An 18,611-nucleotide genomic window follows, 5' to 3' on the forward strand; every position below is an offset into this window, starting at 1 on the left:
GTCTAAAGTTGATTAAATTTTGTTATATGTTGGTAGGTAGTTGGTTCTCCCATTAGGGGTCTCCTTTGACTACACTCACAATGGGTTGAGTCATGATATAAAGACAATTTCTAACTACTCAATTAAAAGTCTAGTCTACCTAAAAGCCAAGAAACTACAAAAGAAGTCTGTCTGACCACAAACTTGTCAAATCCTAATAGACATATATAAAAAAATTCATGGATTTGGTCATCATTGCGCCAAAGTCCCTTTCCTCCATTGTACCCAAGCTAAAAGTAGCTCAGGAAATTTTTTGGAGTAGTCATAGTAATATCTTATCACTAAAGAAAAAGAAGGAGCAAGTCATTTTTGAGTTTCTTTACCACTACAACGACTGAAATGTCGTTATAATTATGGCAGAATAACGTCATTTTAAGATTTTCTTCATGTCATTTTAATTTTAAATTAGCAAGGTGTATTCCAAAAATTCTTTCAATTCTGAACTTGTCGTTACATCTAGACATGAAAGCTTCCATCGCACTACAATTTACAAGTATCATGCAATTAAAAACAAGTCTAACTATTCAGTTACGCGTAGCCTACCTGAACTGTTGTAAATCTCTGAACAGAAGTCTTTGGCTCCGTGAGAATGAATTTTGACGCACATTTTGGTGTTTGACCCCCTTTTCTCTAAAGTTTCTCCTATCTATGGTTTCTAAGCTTGGAGAAGTGTTTGAAGTAACACTCGTCTATTTTTACCATCGAAGAGTATAAAGAAAATTAAAAGAAACATACTTTTTAAGGAAAAAAGTTTGAAATACATTTGAATTTTAGTCGAAATTGTGGTAACAACATCAAATTTAAAAAAGATCTTTTACATTCATGCACTATTTAATAGTGTATTTTAAAGGTATATATGTGTCCACGTGGACATAAAAATATTGCATAATTATAAATAGTAATGTGTCCAAGTGAACACATATATACCTTTTAAATACATTATTAAATAGTGCATGGATGTAAAATATCGTATATAAAGTTTGGTATTGTAACAATAATTTCAGGCAAAGTTAGAGTATATTTCAGACCATTTTTCTTATTTTGTATTTCCCCGTTTAAAAAAGAATGACCTACTTTGACTTGGAATAGAGTTTAAGAAAAGAAATAAGACTCTTTAATCTTGCGCTTCTAAATCAAAGTTATGTTAAATTTATCAAAATATCCTTTAATTTTGTGGTTTTAAACATGTCATGTGGCAAGTTAGAATTAAAATATTATCAAAAAAGCAAAAAAAATTATTTTTTTTAAACAGATTAAAAAAATAAAATTATTTTTTTTAAACAAAGTAGATTTTATCTCTTCAGACCTGCTAATTTCAATTGTGTCCTAATTTTAGGGAAAACAATGTCAATGGAATGGATAGAGCAAAGTTATGTCAACTCGGTATTGTTGAAGCGTGTACGGATTTTAATGTTTTGAGCCATGCACCTGATTGTTCTGTGTCCACATTGCACATTTTTACTTTTTCAAACTTTAATAAGTGTAAGACGAATGAAGATGATAGTAGAATGGTAAATAAAATTTTGAATTTGAGTTTTTATGATATGAAATTGTCACTTTTTGGAGGTGCTTTATTTTTAATGTAAAATTTTTTTTAACAATGAATTTAAATTTAATTAAATTTAAATTTAGATATTAGAATTTTTGTGAAAAATCATAAATTTAATTGGATTTTAATTTATATATCAGATATTTGACAAAAAATCCTACTCCCAAAAAAAGAAGAAGAAAAGCTTAAAAGCCTATTTGAAAAGTCACTCGATAATCGAAATTGAATCTAATATTATTACATAAATTATTTTAATGATGTGTAGTCAGTTAATTAGCGTATAATTGAATTTAACTGACAGAAGAATTATATTCCCCGATTCTCATGAAAGTTGTAAATTGTTGATAAGTATATTGTATAATTATAAGTTGTTTATTTTTTAATTTTAATGTTTTAATAAGTATTTTTCAATATATTAGTTCATTTTTCTCCTTCTTAACATTTACTTTATGTGATTTCATGTCATTTTTAGAATTATCTATTTTTGTAATTATCTGTTAATTTTTTCAATAATATATTTGTTTTTACTATTGTAATTTTTAAATTAAAATATAATTCGGTTTTTAATAAGGTCATAAACTTATATTTTTTCTTTCATATTTTGTATATTATATCGATATTTGACATATGAATACAATGTTAAGTTTTTATTTTGAATTAGGACTTAATGTTATATTTTCAAATTCATTTATTTTAGTAGCTAATATTAACTTACAATTTCACATTGCTAAATTTTTTTTTAATTATAAATTAGACTTAATAGAGTAAGTTTGCAAGTGATTATTCAACGGAGTGTTTGAAACGTATATATGTGGGCACAATGATGCTTAAATGTTTTTGAACATCTTAGTTAAGGTGATCGGTTTTGTACCCTACTACAAATATACTGTTAGTTATTTGGCATGTTCTTTAGAGTTGGGTAGAAAGTTTTTTATTATAGTGGCACATATGTTCATAATATTCCGGTTCTAGTCATTCTTTGTGAAAAAAATAATATCTTCCAATTAAAATTCTCTTAAAGGTAATACAACCATAGTATTGATGTATTTTCGATTTTATTCAAAAATATTTGTTGGATGAGACATGGATTCGAAGAGTAATGAAAAGAGTGTATAAATGCTCCTACCATCTTACCTTTTTTTCCTTTCTATTTTTTCATATCTTGATATTTTTAAATTTTCAAATTTAAATATTATATTTTTTATACATATATTATTAAACTTCAAATCAAATCAAAATTCAATAATTAATTGAAAGAATTGAGCAATATAATTGTAGGTGTAAGATCATCTCCAATTCCTCTTTATTTTTCGCTCTTTATATTTGGTGAGTAAAATAGAGAATGCATCTCCAAACTTTTTCTATTTCCATTTCTACTTTCCAATTATAGAGAGTTGATTAGTAGTTTTTCAAATTTGAAAAATTACTATTCATACTCTCTATTTTACATTTTTGAATATGATATTTTTATTTATATTATTTTCTAATCAACCTGTTATTGTTCATATAAGACTATTAATTAAATCTCTAATATTCATAAATTCTTTTAAATGTGATCTAAAATTTGAAAAAATATATATATATATATATTATTTAATGGCCAAATGATATGCAGATCCTTAAACTTGTCCCTAAATTTCATTTTGTCATTTCAACTCAATTTTGTTTCATTTTAACCCTTTAACTCTAATTTTTAAGTCCATTTAGGCACACTTCTTCCAAAGAATCAACAAAGTGAGATGTATATACTTCAAACGCCATGACATGACACAAAAGTCAATTAAAAATTGTTAGAACAAATGAATAACAATGATTAAATTACAAGGAATATAAAATACAACTTGCTTGGCTTAGAGACACATTAATACATTTCTTGAAGATAGTTTCTCTCCCACGAGCAATCGGAAGAATAAATAACAACTCTATCTTCGGAATACAACTAAGCCACAAAACAAGTAACATTCAAGAATGTTGCTCTTCTATTCTTGAATTGGAGATTGCACCTTTTGATTAATGTCTCACAAGTATTTTTAAGGGAAAGTACTTTGTTTGAATGCTTATATTTTTTCAACCAAAAGAAACTCAATTTATAGGATAAATATTTTACATGAAAAAGACTTTTCGTTAATAGAACTTATTAAAGGTTCATGAATTTAAAATAAAATTTATCTTTCAAAATTCATAATATAGAGTCTCTTACAAAATCCTATTACGTAGAATTAAAACAAAGAAGAATGTTACAACTTACATTCATTATTTTGTTATTTTTAAAAATTTTAACGGATGAATTTTGTTTCAAAATTAATTGAAACACTAACTCTTACATTTCCCACTTGTTTCAAGAAATTTTATATTTGAAAAATTCAAAATTTTTTTGAGACATTAATCTAGTGACATGCATCAATAATGGTGTCTTTTGGACTTGAACCATTAGCTAGTGAGGGTTTTCTAAATCATTGACTACTTAGTGAACAAATCTTGAACTAAGTGGTTCATTGAATGAAGTTAGAAAAAAATACTCCACGCATATCACTATGTTCCGGTGAAAATCGAAATCATTTGACACCTTACGACCATGTCCTGAATCCTTTTAGCCAAATGCTTTTAGATTTCCCTGTTAAAAATCTTATTGAAGCGGCCTCCACTCGCACTTAGTGCAGTGAATTTATCAAGAGTAACTTTGCATACTCCGACCAAATAGTCTATGAACTTCATTAAGAGAAAGTTAATCTCATCCTCCTTTACAACAAAGTATCGACAAATTTTTCAAGATTATTCCTACACACTCCAATCGAAATCAATTTATAGACTTATTAAGAGAATATAATCTCATCCTTCTCTTCAATAGGAATATCATTAAAATTTATCAAGAGTTTTCTTACTAACTCAAACCGAGATCGGTCTTATAAATTTATTAAGAGAAAAAATCTCAATCATGCATATTTACTTATTTCATTTTATTTTGAAAATGAAAATTTTATCGATGTGCTTCACAATTGTAACTTTATTTGTTTTTCCCTTTGAACCCAAGATTACATCATTAGGTAGAGTTACCATAAAGTACAATTAATTTACAATAGACTTTATTCCCATACCATTAAATGTTTCCACCACTAACTCTTTGCTTAACCCTTTAGACAAAGGATCTGCTAAATTAAATCTAGATTTCACATATTGAAGCGATATCACGCCTTCTTCCAATAATCTTCTCACATGATTATGTTTGAGACGAATTTGTCTCGACTTGCTATTATAGCAGTCACTTGAAGCCCGAAATATAGTAGCTTGATTATCACAACAAATAGTTAAAGGTGGTACTGACTTACTCCGCAAAGGAATATCAATCAACATAGATTGTAGACATTCAACTTCTTCTCCAGTAGAAGACATAACTATAAATTCTGACTCTATGGTTGAATGAGTAATACATGTCTGTAACTTTGATTTCCAAGAGACCGTTGCTCCAGCCAAAGTGAAAATCCAAAACAGTAATAGATATAGAGTCATTCTGATCAGAATTCCAAGTAGCATCACTATAGCCTTCAAGAACTGCGGAAAATGTAGAATAATGTAGGCTAACATTAATTATATCCTTCAGGTATCTTAAAACACGAATTAAGGCATTCCAGTGTTCAACTCCAGGATTACTAGTAGACTTGCTCAAAGTTCTTACTGTGTAATCAATATCAGGTCTGGTACAATGCATGACATACATAAGACTCCCAACAATCTGAGAATATGTCAGCTGATCAAGAATATCTCTAGAGTTCCGCATAAGTTTGATGCTAGGATCAAATGGTGTAGGAGCAGGTTTGTCGTCAAAGTGATCAAACCTTTTTATAACTATCTTAATATAACTTGATTGAGTAAGAGTCAAGCCATTCACTGATTTCGTGATTTTAATGCCCAAAATTACATCAGCTTCTTCAAGATCTTTCATTTCAAATTGAGAAGCTAGAAATAATTTTATTTCTTTGATTATTGCAATATCAGTTTCAAAGATCAACATATCATCTACATAGAGACATATTATAACACCAGATTGTTCTTGAAATTTGCTAAATATACAAATATCACCACCATTGATTGAATAGCCATTAGAAATCATTACTCTTCTGAATTTCTCATTCAATTGTTTTGGAGCTTGTTTTAATCCATAAAAGATATTTAAGAAGCTTACAAACTTTGTGTTCTTGATCAGGAACGACAAATTCTTCTGGTTGTTCCATGTAAACTTCTTCATCTAGATCTCCATTTAGAAATGCAGTCTTCATATCCATTTGATGTATTGCCAGACTATGAATTGCGGCTAAGGCAATTAAGAGTCGAATAGAAGTCATTCGAGCTACAGGTGCAAAGGTATCAAAATAATCAATATCTTTCAATTGAGTAAAACCTTTTGCCACCAAGTGAGCTTTGTACTTATATAAGGTTCCATTAGATTTTAATTTATTTCTAAAGATCCATCTACAATCAATAAACTGACATTCAGAAGGGAGGTCTGATAAAATCCATGTATTGGTTGACATAATAGAGTGCATTTCATCATCAATAGCTTCACGCCAGAATGTAGCATCATGTGAAGCCATTGCTTCAGCATAACTTTCAGGATCCTTTTCAACTAAATAGACTTGAAAATTTGGTCTTAAGTCTCTTAGTTTCGGTGATCTTGCACTCCGTCTTGGTTGACTTTGTTCCAAAGGTTCAACTATTTTTCTTTTAAGAGTAGATATATAAGAGCTTGTATTTATTTCCAAAGACTCTTTTTTCTTAGGAAATATATGTTCCAAAAAGCTAGCATGCAACGATTCAATAATTGTGTGAGGGCTTGGAGTCTCAAGATTCAAAAATCTATAAGCCTTATTGATTTGTGAATAACCAATAAATACACAATCTACTCCTCTATATTCAATCTTAATCAATTATTGATCTGGTAATCTAACATGAGCCAAATAACTCCATACTTTAAAATAATTTATATTTGACTTTCAATTCTTTCAAAGTTCATATGGAGATGAATCATGTTTCTTGGAATGAATTCGATTCAAAATATGACATGCAGAAAATAAGGCTTCAGTCCACAAATTTCCAGTGATAGCAGATCCATAAAGCATAGAGTTAACCACTTCAATGAGAGTTCTATTTTTTCTTTCTGCTACACCATTTTGTTGTGGTGTATAAGACATAGTCAATTGTTTCTCAATACCTTCTTTTTCACAAAAATCAACAAAAACTGATTTTAAATATTCTCCACCTCTATCATTTCTGATTGATCTATTCTTCAAACTCAATTTATTTTCAACTCATATGTTTTAAAAGTCTCAAATGCCTCATCTTTTGTTTTTAATGGAAAGACATATGTATACTTTGAGTAATCGTCAATGAAAGTAATAAAATATCTCTTTTCATGACGTGATAAACAATCTATCTCACAAATATCAGTGTGAATTAACTCCAAAAGTGTGAATACCCTTTCAACAGACTTAAAATGTTTCTTTGTTATTTTACATTTACTACAAGTAATACACTTAGCAACATGATCCTTTTCACAGTCTTTAATTAATCCATTTTCATCATAAGTTAAATGGATCTAAAATTCACATGACCAAGACGTTCATGCCATAAATCTAAAGACTCCACAACATAAGCAGAAATATTTTCATTTTCAATATTGAGTTTGAACATGCCATTTGTAGCATAACCTTTTCCAACAAACATGCCTTGTTTAGATAAAATAAATTTATCTACCTCAAAAATCATTTTAAAGCCATGCTTTTGAAAGAAGCGTACCTGACACGAAGTTCTTTCGAATATCAGGAACATGCAATACGTCTATCAAAGTGACCATCTTTCCTAAAGTGAATTTAGTTCAACAGTTCCTTTTCCCACAACCTTAGCAAAGGATGAGTTTCCCATATGCAAAACTTTATTGAACCCAACTAATTCATAGGTCGTGAAAGAATTTCGATTATCTAATATATGACGAGTTGCACAAGTGTCTATCCACCATTCTACTTGATCTCCCGCTACAAATGCTTCTGTGACCATTGCCGCCAATTCATTTTTTCTATTGTTATTTGTCTTTTTTTCCTTCTTTTTAGCTTTAAGAATTTTACAATCACGTGCATAATGACCAATTTTATGACAATGATAACATTCAATCGATTTAGAATTAGAATTAGTACGCTTGAAATTTTTACTCTTCTTTAACTTCAAAAATTTATTGTTGGCAGGTTCCTTGTTGATCTTTTCTTCAACAACATGAGCTTTCATGATGGGCTCCTTCAAGAGGTTATTATCACGGTATCATGTCTCTTGTTCAATTTACAAGTTCTGCAATACTTGTTCAAGAGTTAAATCTTCCTTCTTGTGTAAGAGTTTGCTTCTGTACTCTTTCCAAGATGGAGGAAATTTTGAGACAATAGCACTAACATGAAAGTTTTCATCAAGAGCAATTACAAATAGAGCAATTTTATTAGCTATAAGTTGAAATTCTTGTACTTGTTCAGTAATTAACGTGTCATCAATCATTTTGAATTCCATATAATTTGAAAGAAGAATTTTCTTTGAACTTGCCTCTTCTGCTAAATGGATAGCTTTAAGAGTATCCCAAATCTCCTTAGCAAATATGCACTTAATTTAATTTTGATCATAATATTTATTGGACATTCCTTCAAGAATATAATTCTTGCATAAGTAATCATCATCTTGCCATTTGGTAATTTGTTCTTTACTTAAATTAGCCTCGTCCCTTGCTACCTCAGAACCAGGAGCCTCAGGACAAGGTTTCTCAACAACATACGCCAACTTTAATCGCCTTAAACAGAATTCCATCTTTCCATGCCATCTAGAAAAGTCTTTGCCATCAAATATTTTAAAATTAGGATTAGGCAAAGATGGAACATTGTTCGTTATTAATGTGGATGCCATAGAGACAAATATCTTCAAACTGTTCGAACAAATGAATAAGAATGACAAAATTACAAGGAATACAAAATAAAACTTGCTTTTCTTAGAGGCACGTTAATACGTTTCTTAAAGATAGTTGGAGTCTCTCCCACGAACAATCGGAAGAATAAATAACAAATCTATTTTTGAAATTCAACTAAGCCACAAAACAAGTAGCATTCAGGAATGTTGCTCTTCTATACTTGAATTGGAGATTTCACCTTTTGATTAATGTCTCACAAGTGCTTTTAAGAAGAAGTACTGTTTGAATGCTTATATTTTTCAACTAAAAGAAACTCAATTTATAGGTAAAGGTTTTACAAGAAAAAGACTTTTAATTAGTAGAATTTAATAACAGATAGTATTAAATAAATAGTATAAAATAATAGTAGTATTTACTGTGTACTAATCCTAGTCCTATTAGGATTAGTACTCCTTAATCCTAGTCCTATTAGGATTAGTACTCCTTCCTATATCTCCTATATATATCTCCCATGTATTCCCTTATTAAGTTAACACTTTAATACAATCAATATTCCTTCATGGTATCAAGAGCCAGAAAACCTAGATCTTTTTTTTTCTAGATTTTTTTTCTCTCTTTAGGGCACCGATCATTCCCTCTCTTCTCTTGGGCGGCGGCAGCCAGGACAACCGAAGTGGATCCTCTCGATTCACTTCCTTCTAGCGTTAAACTCCTTCTCAAACATCTTCATGCCCTGATTCTCGAAAAATTATCAGACATAAATTAACCTACATGGAAAATCACCGTTCTTACAGCCCTTGAGGCCAATTACCTTCTAAAATACGTCGATGGAAGCACAGAACCGCCGTCGGCACTCATCACCGCCACGGAAAAATCAGAAAAACCAATCCGGTCCATGCCGCCTAGAAAGCCGTGGATGGCTAGATCCGATCATGTTTGATTGCGGTCATCTCTCCCACGGTTCAGAAACACGTCCGATCCTACATAACTGCTTCAGCCCTGTGGACGGCCCTCGCAACACGCTATGCATCAATTTCCCACTCTCATATTTTTCAATTGCGTAATCGTCTCCACACAATTACCAAAGGCACGAAAACTATGGCGGAGTATTTAGACGAGGTCTCCACCATCATCACAGCCCTCGACACCGTGAACGAAATCATTCCCAAAAAAGATCTCGTCATGTGCATCGTTCGGGGGCTCCCATCAGCTTACTCCTCCATTAAACAGGCGGTTCCCATCAGTCCAATGCCCGTTGACCTGACTACTCTCTCCTTGTGGCTAAAAAGTGAAGAAATCAACGTGGATCTGGAGAGCAAACTTCTTCTCAAAGAAGCCGCTGTTATGGAGCCAGCCACCGCCCTCACCGCAAGTAAGAACTATCGCGGGGGGCGTGGTGGCGGCCGGCAGGGGAGCCGCGGTGGCTACGGCAGAAACAGTGGAGGCCGCGGGCGCGGCGGTCGGCAGGGCAGTCGTCTGCCGTACGAAGGTCAGCAGCACGGCAGCAACAACAGCCTGCACTTCTTCGGCAGCGGCGGGCAGTCATCTTCCAGTGGCAGGCAGGACACTTACGAGCGGGATCGTCCAACTTGTCAAATCAGTCAGAAAATAGGACACACCGCTGTTCGTTGCTGGTTTCGGTATGAGGAGAGCCGAAATAGTGATAACCGTGCCAATTATGCATCTTAAGTCTGCCCTTCCTCTAAATGGCTCTTGGATACTGGGGCCAACATGCACGTTACTTCTGATCTATCCAAGCTTAACGCTCCAAATCCATATCATGGCTCCAATGGTATTACTGTTGGCAACGGTGAGTCCCTTAATATTTCTCACACTGGCACTAGTACCATTAAAACCCCCACCACTATCTTTCACCTAGGTAACCTTACCCACGTCCCTTCTATTAAAATCAATCTCCTTTCAGTTCACCAATTCACAAAAGACAATAATTGCTCACTCTTGTTCACCTCTAATGATTTTCAGATCCTAGACAATACTACCAAGAGGGTGATTTTTCAGGGCCCCTGTGAGCATGGTCTGTACATTCTTCCTGGCACAAGTTCGTCTTCTCACCCAGTTTCAGAAAGCGTTCCCGTGGCTCCGGTGGCTCTTTCGGCTGATGGCCACAGTCTGTTGTGGCACAGTCGTTTGGGTCACCCGTCTACTCAAATAATAAATTCTTTAATGTCTCAATTAGGTTTTTCTTCCATTCATGTAAACAATTGTGACTCCTGTTCAATTGCTAAATCTCATAAATTACCTTTTACTTTATCTGAGAAGCGTACAATTGCACCTTTTCAACTTATTCATTCTGACCTATGGGGTCCTACTGTTGTTCCTTCATTTGTTGGTTTTCGCTATTATATTTGTTTTGTGGATGATTTTACAAAATACACTTGGTTGTACCCACTAAAACACAAATCACAGGCATAACCACCTTTGTCACCTTTGAAAAAATGGTCAAAACACAATTCAATTCTCATGTTAAACTTTTTCGAAGTGACAATGGAAAGGAATATGTAAATAACATCTTTGGCCAGTTTCTGCAATCCCTGGGAATTATACATCAAACCTCTTGTCCATACACTCCCGAACAGAATAGGGTGGCTGAGCGTAAGCATCGCCATCTCATTGAAACGGTGGTTACTCTTCTACATCAATCTCATCTCCCTGTCTCCTTTTGGGTAGAAGCTCTAGCCACCGCAAACTACCTCATTAACAGAATGCCCAGTCACACCCTCTCCAACAAATCACCCTATCAACTCCTTTACCAACTCCCAATTATACCAACCTCCGCGTCTTTGGGTGTCTTGCCTACCCTTGGCTACGCCCTCATATTACTCACAAATTACAACACCGATTTCGTCCTTGTATTTTTTTGGGCTATCATCCTACCTCCAAGGATTATCGCTGTCTTGACCCACAAACTCATAAAGTCTACATATCTCGTCATGTCAAATTTGTCGAAAATGAGTTTCCCTACGAGTCTATTTCCTCCTCCACAAATACATCATTCATTGGCGTCCTTCCCCTTTTTCCAACATACTCACAGGGTCCCTTACCACCTTCCTACCCAACCATCCCTCGTCACCCCTTTGACCGTCACCCACAATACACCCGCAACCACCACCCACACTCACAACCAACACGAACCACCCCATACCCACAACATCTCCAGCCCGATCCGTTTTGGGTCCTTCCCGGCCACCCCCGAATCACCACCGCCCGTGCCACCCCCCAATACTCATCGCATGTTAACCCGTGACAAAACCGGTATCTTTAAACCCAAAACCTTTCAGGCTACCATACTACCGAATACACCCCTTCCCGATAGTGAACCAACAACCTACTCTGTTGCCTCAAAAAATGCTTATTGGCGTCATGCTATGGATGACGAGTTGAAGGCTTTGACTGATCAGAAAACTTGGGTTCTTGTACCTAAGCCCCATAGGAGGCACCCAGTGGGCTGTAAATGGGTGTACAAAATTAAACACAATGCAGATGGCAGTATTTCCAGGTACAAGGCTCGTTTGGTTGCTAAAGGCTACAATCAGGAGTATGGGCTTGATTACTCCGAGACATTCAGTCCTGTTATTCAGCAGGAAACCATTCGCCTGGTACTGTCACTCGCCGTGCGCAACAATTGGCTCATCAATCAGTTGGATGTTTCCAATGCTTTTCTTCATGGCATGCTTGATGAAACTATCTACATGACGCAACCACCGGGCTATGTTGATCCCCGCTTCCCTCAACATGTTTGCAAACTGCAGAAGTCTCTGTATGGGCTCAAGCAAGCCCCCCATTCTTGGTACACATGTCTGAAAACGTTCCTCCAGGGACTCGGCTTCACGTGTTGCGTACACGACACGAGTCTGTTTACTCGACATTCAGCACACGGTACAGTCATTCTTCTTGTCTATGTAGATGATATCATTATTACAGGCTCTACTGCAGCTCTCATTCAGGATGTCACTCGAGCTATGCATACTACCTTCAAAATGAAGGACCTTGGCCCGTTACATTATTTTCTGGGAATGGAGGTTTCTCGGACAGGCAGCGGCTTGTTTCTTCATCAGTCAAAATATGCTCGAGATCTGTTGCAGTAAGCTGGACTGGAAAAATGCACAAGTCAACCAACACTGATGGCAGTCTCTTCGTCTACGAATGGAGCCGACACCCCCTTGCCGATATCACCCACTTCCGCAGCCTCATTGGGGCTCTACAGTATCTGGCCATTACCCGTCCTGACATCCAGTTTGTTGTCAACCGAGTATCTCAGCGCATGCATCAACCAAGTGAACATGATTACCATTGTCTAAAACGCATTCTCAGGTACATTTTTGGCACTCTTGGTCGTGGTTTACTCATTCCACCCAGGGGCTTGGAGCTTCGGGGTTTCTCAGATTCAGATTGGGGAATGATAAAAATGACAGAAAATCTACATCGGGGTTTCTCATTTTTTTGGGGCCGAACCTGATCTCCCGGTGTACAAAAAAACAACCCAAGGTCTCTCGGTCCTCGACTGAAGCTGAATACCGCGCCCTTGCTCTTCTTGCTGCTGAGACCATGTGGGTCACATATATTCTTCGCGAACTCCGCGCCACTCACACTGTTCCTGCTCTCTATTGTGACAACAAATCAACCATCTGTGTGGCCAAGAATTCCGTCTTACACACCAGAATGAAGCATGTTGATACCGATTGTGTCTTTGTTCGCGATGAAGTTTAGGCCGGCACCATGACTGTGCAGTATGTACCCACTGAAGAACAACCGGCTGATATTCTCACCAAACCTCTCCTGAGCCGACAACACGATTACCTCAGTTCCAAGCTTCCGTTCTCTTCCGCTCAGCTCAGCTTGAGGGGGAATAATAACAGATAGTATTAAATAAATAGTATAAAATAATATTAGTATTTACTGTGTACTAATCCTAGTCCTATTAGGATTAGTACTCCTTAATTCTAGTCCTATTAGGATTAGTACTACTTCCTATATCTCCTATATATATCTCCCATGTATTCCCTTATTAAGTTAACACTTTAATACAATCAATATTCCTTCAGAAATTATTATAGGTTCATGAATTTATAATAAAAGTCATCTTTCAAAATTCATAACGTAAAGCCTCTTACAAAATCCTATAACGTAGAATTAAAACAAAGAAGAATATTACAACTCACATTCATTATTTTGTTATTTTCAAAAATTTTAACGGATGAATTTTATTTCAAAATTAATTGAAACATCAATTCTTACAAAAATACATACACAACTGCTCTAACTTGATTACATTTTTCATTTTGGCATGCTAACTTAGTCTTGTTCCATTTTAATCCTTCAACTTTATTTTATATAGTACTATTTAAACACAAAAATGTTGAAAAAAAAATCTTCATTTTTATTTATGTTCTTTAGTTCACTTCTTCATTTTAAAAATCAACATCATATCTTTTTTCTTTAACAAAATAAAAATAGATGAACATCAAAATTTTCAAATTTTTTTCCAAAGTTTCTGTACATTTTTGTGTGGAAAAATAACCAATGAAAGTGTGTTTGATTTTTCTTAAATAATTAATTAAATTAAATAACATTGTATAATTTTTTTTTTCATATCTAGTCTATTTCGATCTAACTCAAATACCAATTTTTTAATTTTTCATTCAACTAAATAGGAGTAAAAAGTATTCATGTTCATTGTTAATTTATAATATTAGAAAAAAATATTGAAACTCGACAAATTCTGTTGGGTTTTCAATTGATTTTCTTAAGAAAGAAAATCAAAGCACTTTCACCGGTTATTTTTCACACAAAAAAATAGAAAAACTCTCAAAAAAAATTTTTAAAAAAAACAATTAATGATCATCCATCAATTTTTTTTACAATAACTAATAGCTGAACACCGATTTTTAAAATGCAAACTGCAGTTATAAAAAAAATTTATAAAATTAATATTTTGTGTTTAAATGGTACATAAAAAAATAGAGTTGAAGGATTAATCTTTTATTATTTTTTTAAAAATATATTTTTTTTGTCTTTCACTCTCGTAGAGAACATGTGATGCACACACTCTAGCACATCACTTAGAAGTGCCTAAATGAACATAAAAATTGGAGCTAAAGGGTTAAAATGGAACAAGGTTAATTTGGAGTGCCAAAATGAAATTTAGGAACAAGTTTAAGGGTAATGTTTTAAATGATTTTTGTTTTTCACCACTTTAAGTGATATAATTCGATATTATATTATTAATTTTCACTCTGAAGAATGCACAAAATTGGATCAATAAGATGAAATTTAATATTAAAAAAACAATACATAACATAACATATGATGAAATAGTAAAATAAAAATGAAATTGAGATTGATTATCTGAAAAAATTAGAAAACTTAGTAGGCGTTTGGTCGTTCCATACCATATCACGATATGAAATGTGAGATAGAATCAACGTTTGGACATGCGATTTTACGCTGATTTTATCTAATCATGATTTCATATTCCCCAAAAATCATGATATGAGATATTTTCAGTACAAAAATTGACCCATAAATTTATATTTTGTTAAAACAATTCCACATTTATATCTACTATCCATTTATTTATGTAAATAAAATTTATAATCACATCATTACTTTTTAAAATTTATTATTCTCACCGATATAAAATAGTTGCCGAGACAATTAGCAAGGCACCAATATTTATACAACCAAAAAGTATGGCAGGTGTACATTCCCAAATTCGAAATAATACTCGATTTTGACTTTGATTTAAAGTAAAATATAAATTGATTTATGGCCTTAATAAGTGCATATTTGGTATATTTTATGTGTAAGTTATTAGTATTGAGTACATACTCACTATCGACTTTGTTCAAAAAGAAAATATTTATTTTATGACTTTGCATTATGTTGGAAGCATTATTTTATTACTCTTACAAACATTTTTTTCATGAAGTGCATTTAGAATGCTTTCAATTTATTTTACGTTGTATTTTTTATTTGGTAGGATTGTATTGATGTGATTGATGAAACATATATATAAGGGGAGGTTCCTAAAGTGGTGCAAGAAGCATATCATAATCGCAAAGCATGAACCTCACAAAATATCTTTGTGCTTGTGATTTTGATATATGATTTACCTTTTTTACTGCCGGTTGGGAAGGTACTGTACATGGCAGTAAAGTAATTAGTAATACACTTGTTGAATCGACGTCACAATTTTTCATTTTCGTCAAATGAAAGCTTTAAATTACATCCTTAAAACAAATATTATTTATTTACGCAAATTATTTACGTCGTATATGCTTCTAGTAATTTTTTGTAAATTGTTTGTTGTTAGATAAACATTATGTTGTTGATGCTAGTTTTCGAAACACAAAAGGTTTTTTAGCTCCATACACAATCATTTGCAAGATTACGGAGAAAGTGAAAGAGAGCCTCAAAATGCCAAAGAACTATTTAATTATAGGTATTCACCTTTGCACAATGTGATTGAACGGATTTTTGGATCTTGAAAAAATAAATTTTTAGAATATTGAAGCAAAACATGAATCATTACGACATTGATAAACAAGTGAAAATTGTCATAACTTGTGCAACTTACATAATTATTTGTGAGAATACCAAAGCATTGATGAAATATTTATGGTCTATGAGCATGGAAATATAATTGTGGATAATATTGACCAACAAATGGCACAAAGTAATAATGTTGGTTCGTCGTTTTGATCACATGATCAATAAATGCAAGTTCAATGTGAGGACATTATTTATACTACGTGAGAGAATTATATTAAATACTAGTACACTTCAATTTATGTTCAATTTTTTTTATTGAACCAAAGTTTTTGATGAAACAATTACTCATCCATTTCTTCTCATTGTCTTCCCTATAATCTTCTTCTTGTTTGAATTCTCTGTGCAGTGGAACCCTTCACCTTCAGAATGCAGATCTTTGTGAAGAACTTGATGGAGAAGACTTTTAAGGCTAAGATCCAGGAGAAGGAAGGCGTTTCTTTAATCTTTTAGTTTTAGTTTGATTAACCTTGCATTTCTTTAACAAAAATGTTCAAAGTAGCATGAATCTCATTTTCATGTACTGTGACCCGACCTCAGGCAAAAAGAACCAATAACTAACATCAGAGAAAGAAAATAATAATGGAACCAGAAACGATATAACCTTGTGAATCAACAACCATCAAAATAGGTGCACAATCCATTCAAATTCCCACATAACTCTGTCAAAGGGTGTTCGTGAAGTCCAAAAATGTTAAATATATAACATCTGGCCAAGCCAAGATTTATAACCTAGAATTAAGGCATGATTGAATATATATTTCAAAATTAAGGCTGCACCCATTGACAATGTTAAGGCTGCACAGAGAGTTGAAGGGAGGAGAAGACAATATGTTAGAGGGGTGGGTTGGACATGAGTTTAAAATGGAGAAACGGGTCATTATTTAAGATTCAAGTTAATTTAAGTGGATTTGAGGATTTTCGTTAACATACCGATATAAATGATGTAAATATAAAAATAATTTTATTTTAACAATAAAGAAATAAATGTTGTAAAGAAAGCTCAGAATATAAGAAGAAAAAGACAAGAAGTATAACATAGAGGAGATAATTTTCTTATTCAAGTATGTATTACAAAAGGTGAATGATATCTCTATTTATAGAGTTGAGATATCACCCCAAAAGCCCCCATGATAAATGTCCAATTAGTAGGTACATAGTTATCCAAATGATTCTTATCACCTTGGGAACATGTATACATGAATACAATTAAGTCTTGAGTAAATCTAAAGGACAATCCACACAATTCAATGGATTTATAACACTCCCCCTTGGATGTCCATAGATTATGTGCCTCGTTAAAACCTTACTAGGAAAAACCCAGTGGGAAAAAGCCTAGTGAAGGAAAAAGGGTACACATATCTCATAATACGCTTTGAATGTTGCCCCATTAAAAACCTTACCAGGAAAACCCAACTTGGGACAAAACCATAGTTAAGGAAAAGAGTACAACGCGTATTTCGCTCCCCCTGATGAAAACTTTACTTGATATCTCGGAGACGGCGCATTCCAATCTTGTATCTCAACTTCTCAAATGTTGATGTTGGCAATGCCTTAGTGAATAAATCAGCAAGATTATCACTTGAACGAATTTGTTGAACTTCTATCTCACCATTTTGTTGAAGATCATGCGTGAAAAAGAACTTTGGTGAGATATGCTTTGTCCGGTCTCCTTTGATGTATCCTCCTTTCAATTGAGCTATACATGCTGCATTATCTTCGTACATTGTGGTTGGTATATTCTTTTTCAAAGAAAAACCACACATTTTCTGAATATGATGGGTCATTGATCTCAACCAGACGCACTCTCGACTTGCTTCATGGATGGCTATTATTTCTGCATGATTTGAAGAAGTGACTACCAATGTTTGCTTCATTGATCGCCAAGATATTGCCGTGTCTCCACATGTAAACAAATAGCCTGTTTGTGATCGAGCTTTATGCGAATCTGATAAATACCCTGCATCTGCGTAACCAATCAGTTCTGATTTGGATTCATTGGAATAGAATAAACCCATGTCCATGGTCCCTCGAAGATATCGAAGTATGTGTTTAACACCATTCCAATGTCTTTTTGTTGGGGAGGAACTGAATCTTGCCAGTAGACTTACTGCAAAACAGATATCTGGTCGAGTATTGTTAGCAAGGTACATTAGTGCCCCGATCGCACTAAGATAAGGAGTTTCATCACCAAGAAGCTCTTCATCATTCTCTTGAGGTCGAAATGGATCTGTATTGATGTCAAGAGATCTTACCACCATTGGAGTACTCAATGGATGTGAGTTATCCATGTAAAAACGCTTTAGTATCTTTTCTGTGTACGTTGATTGATGAACAAGTATTCCATTTGACAAATTCTCAATCTGTAGACCAAGACAAAATTTTGTCTTGCCGAGATCTTTCATTTCAAATTCTCTTTTCAGACACTCAACAGCTTCTAAAAGCTCTTTACGAGTTCCAATGATGTTCAAATCATCAACATACACAACTATTATTACAAATTCAGACCCCAACCGTTTAATG

The sequence above is a fragment of the Solanum lycopersicum genome, chromosome 10, assembly GCF_036512215.1.
Source record: "Solanum lycopersicum chromosome 10, SLM_r2.1".
NCBI lineage: Eukaryota > Viridiplantae > Streptophyta > Magnoliopsida > Solanales > Solanaceae > Solanum > Solanum lycopersicum.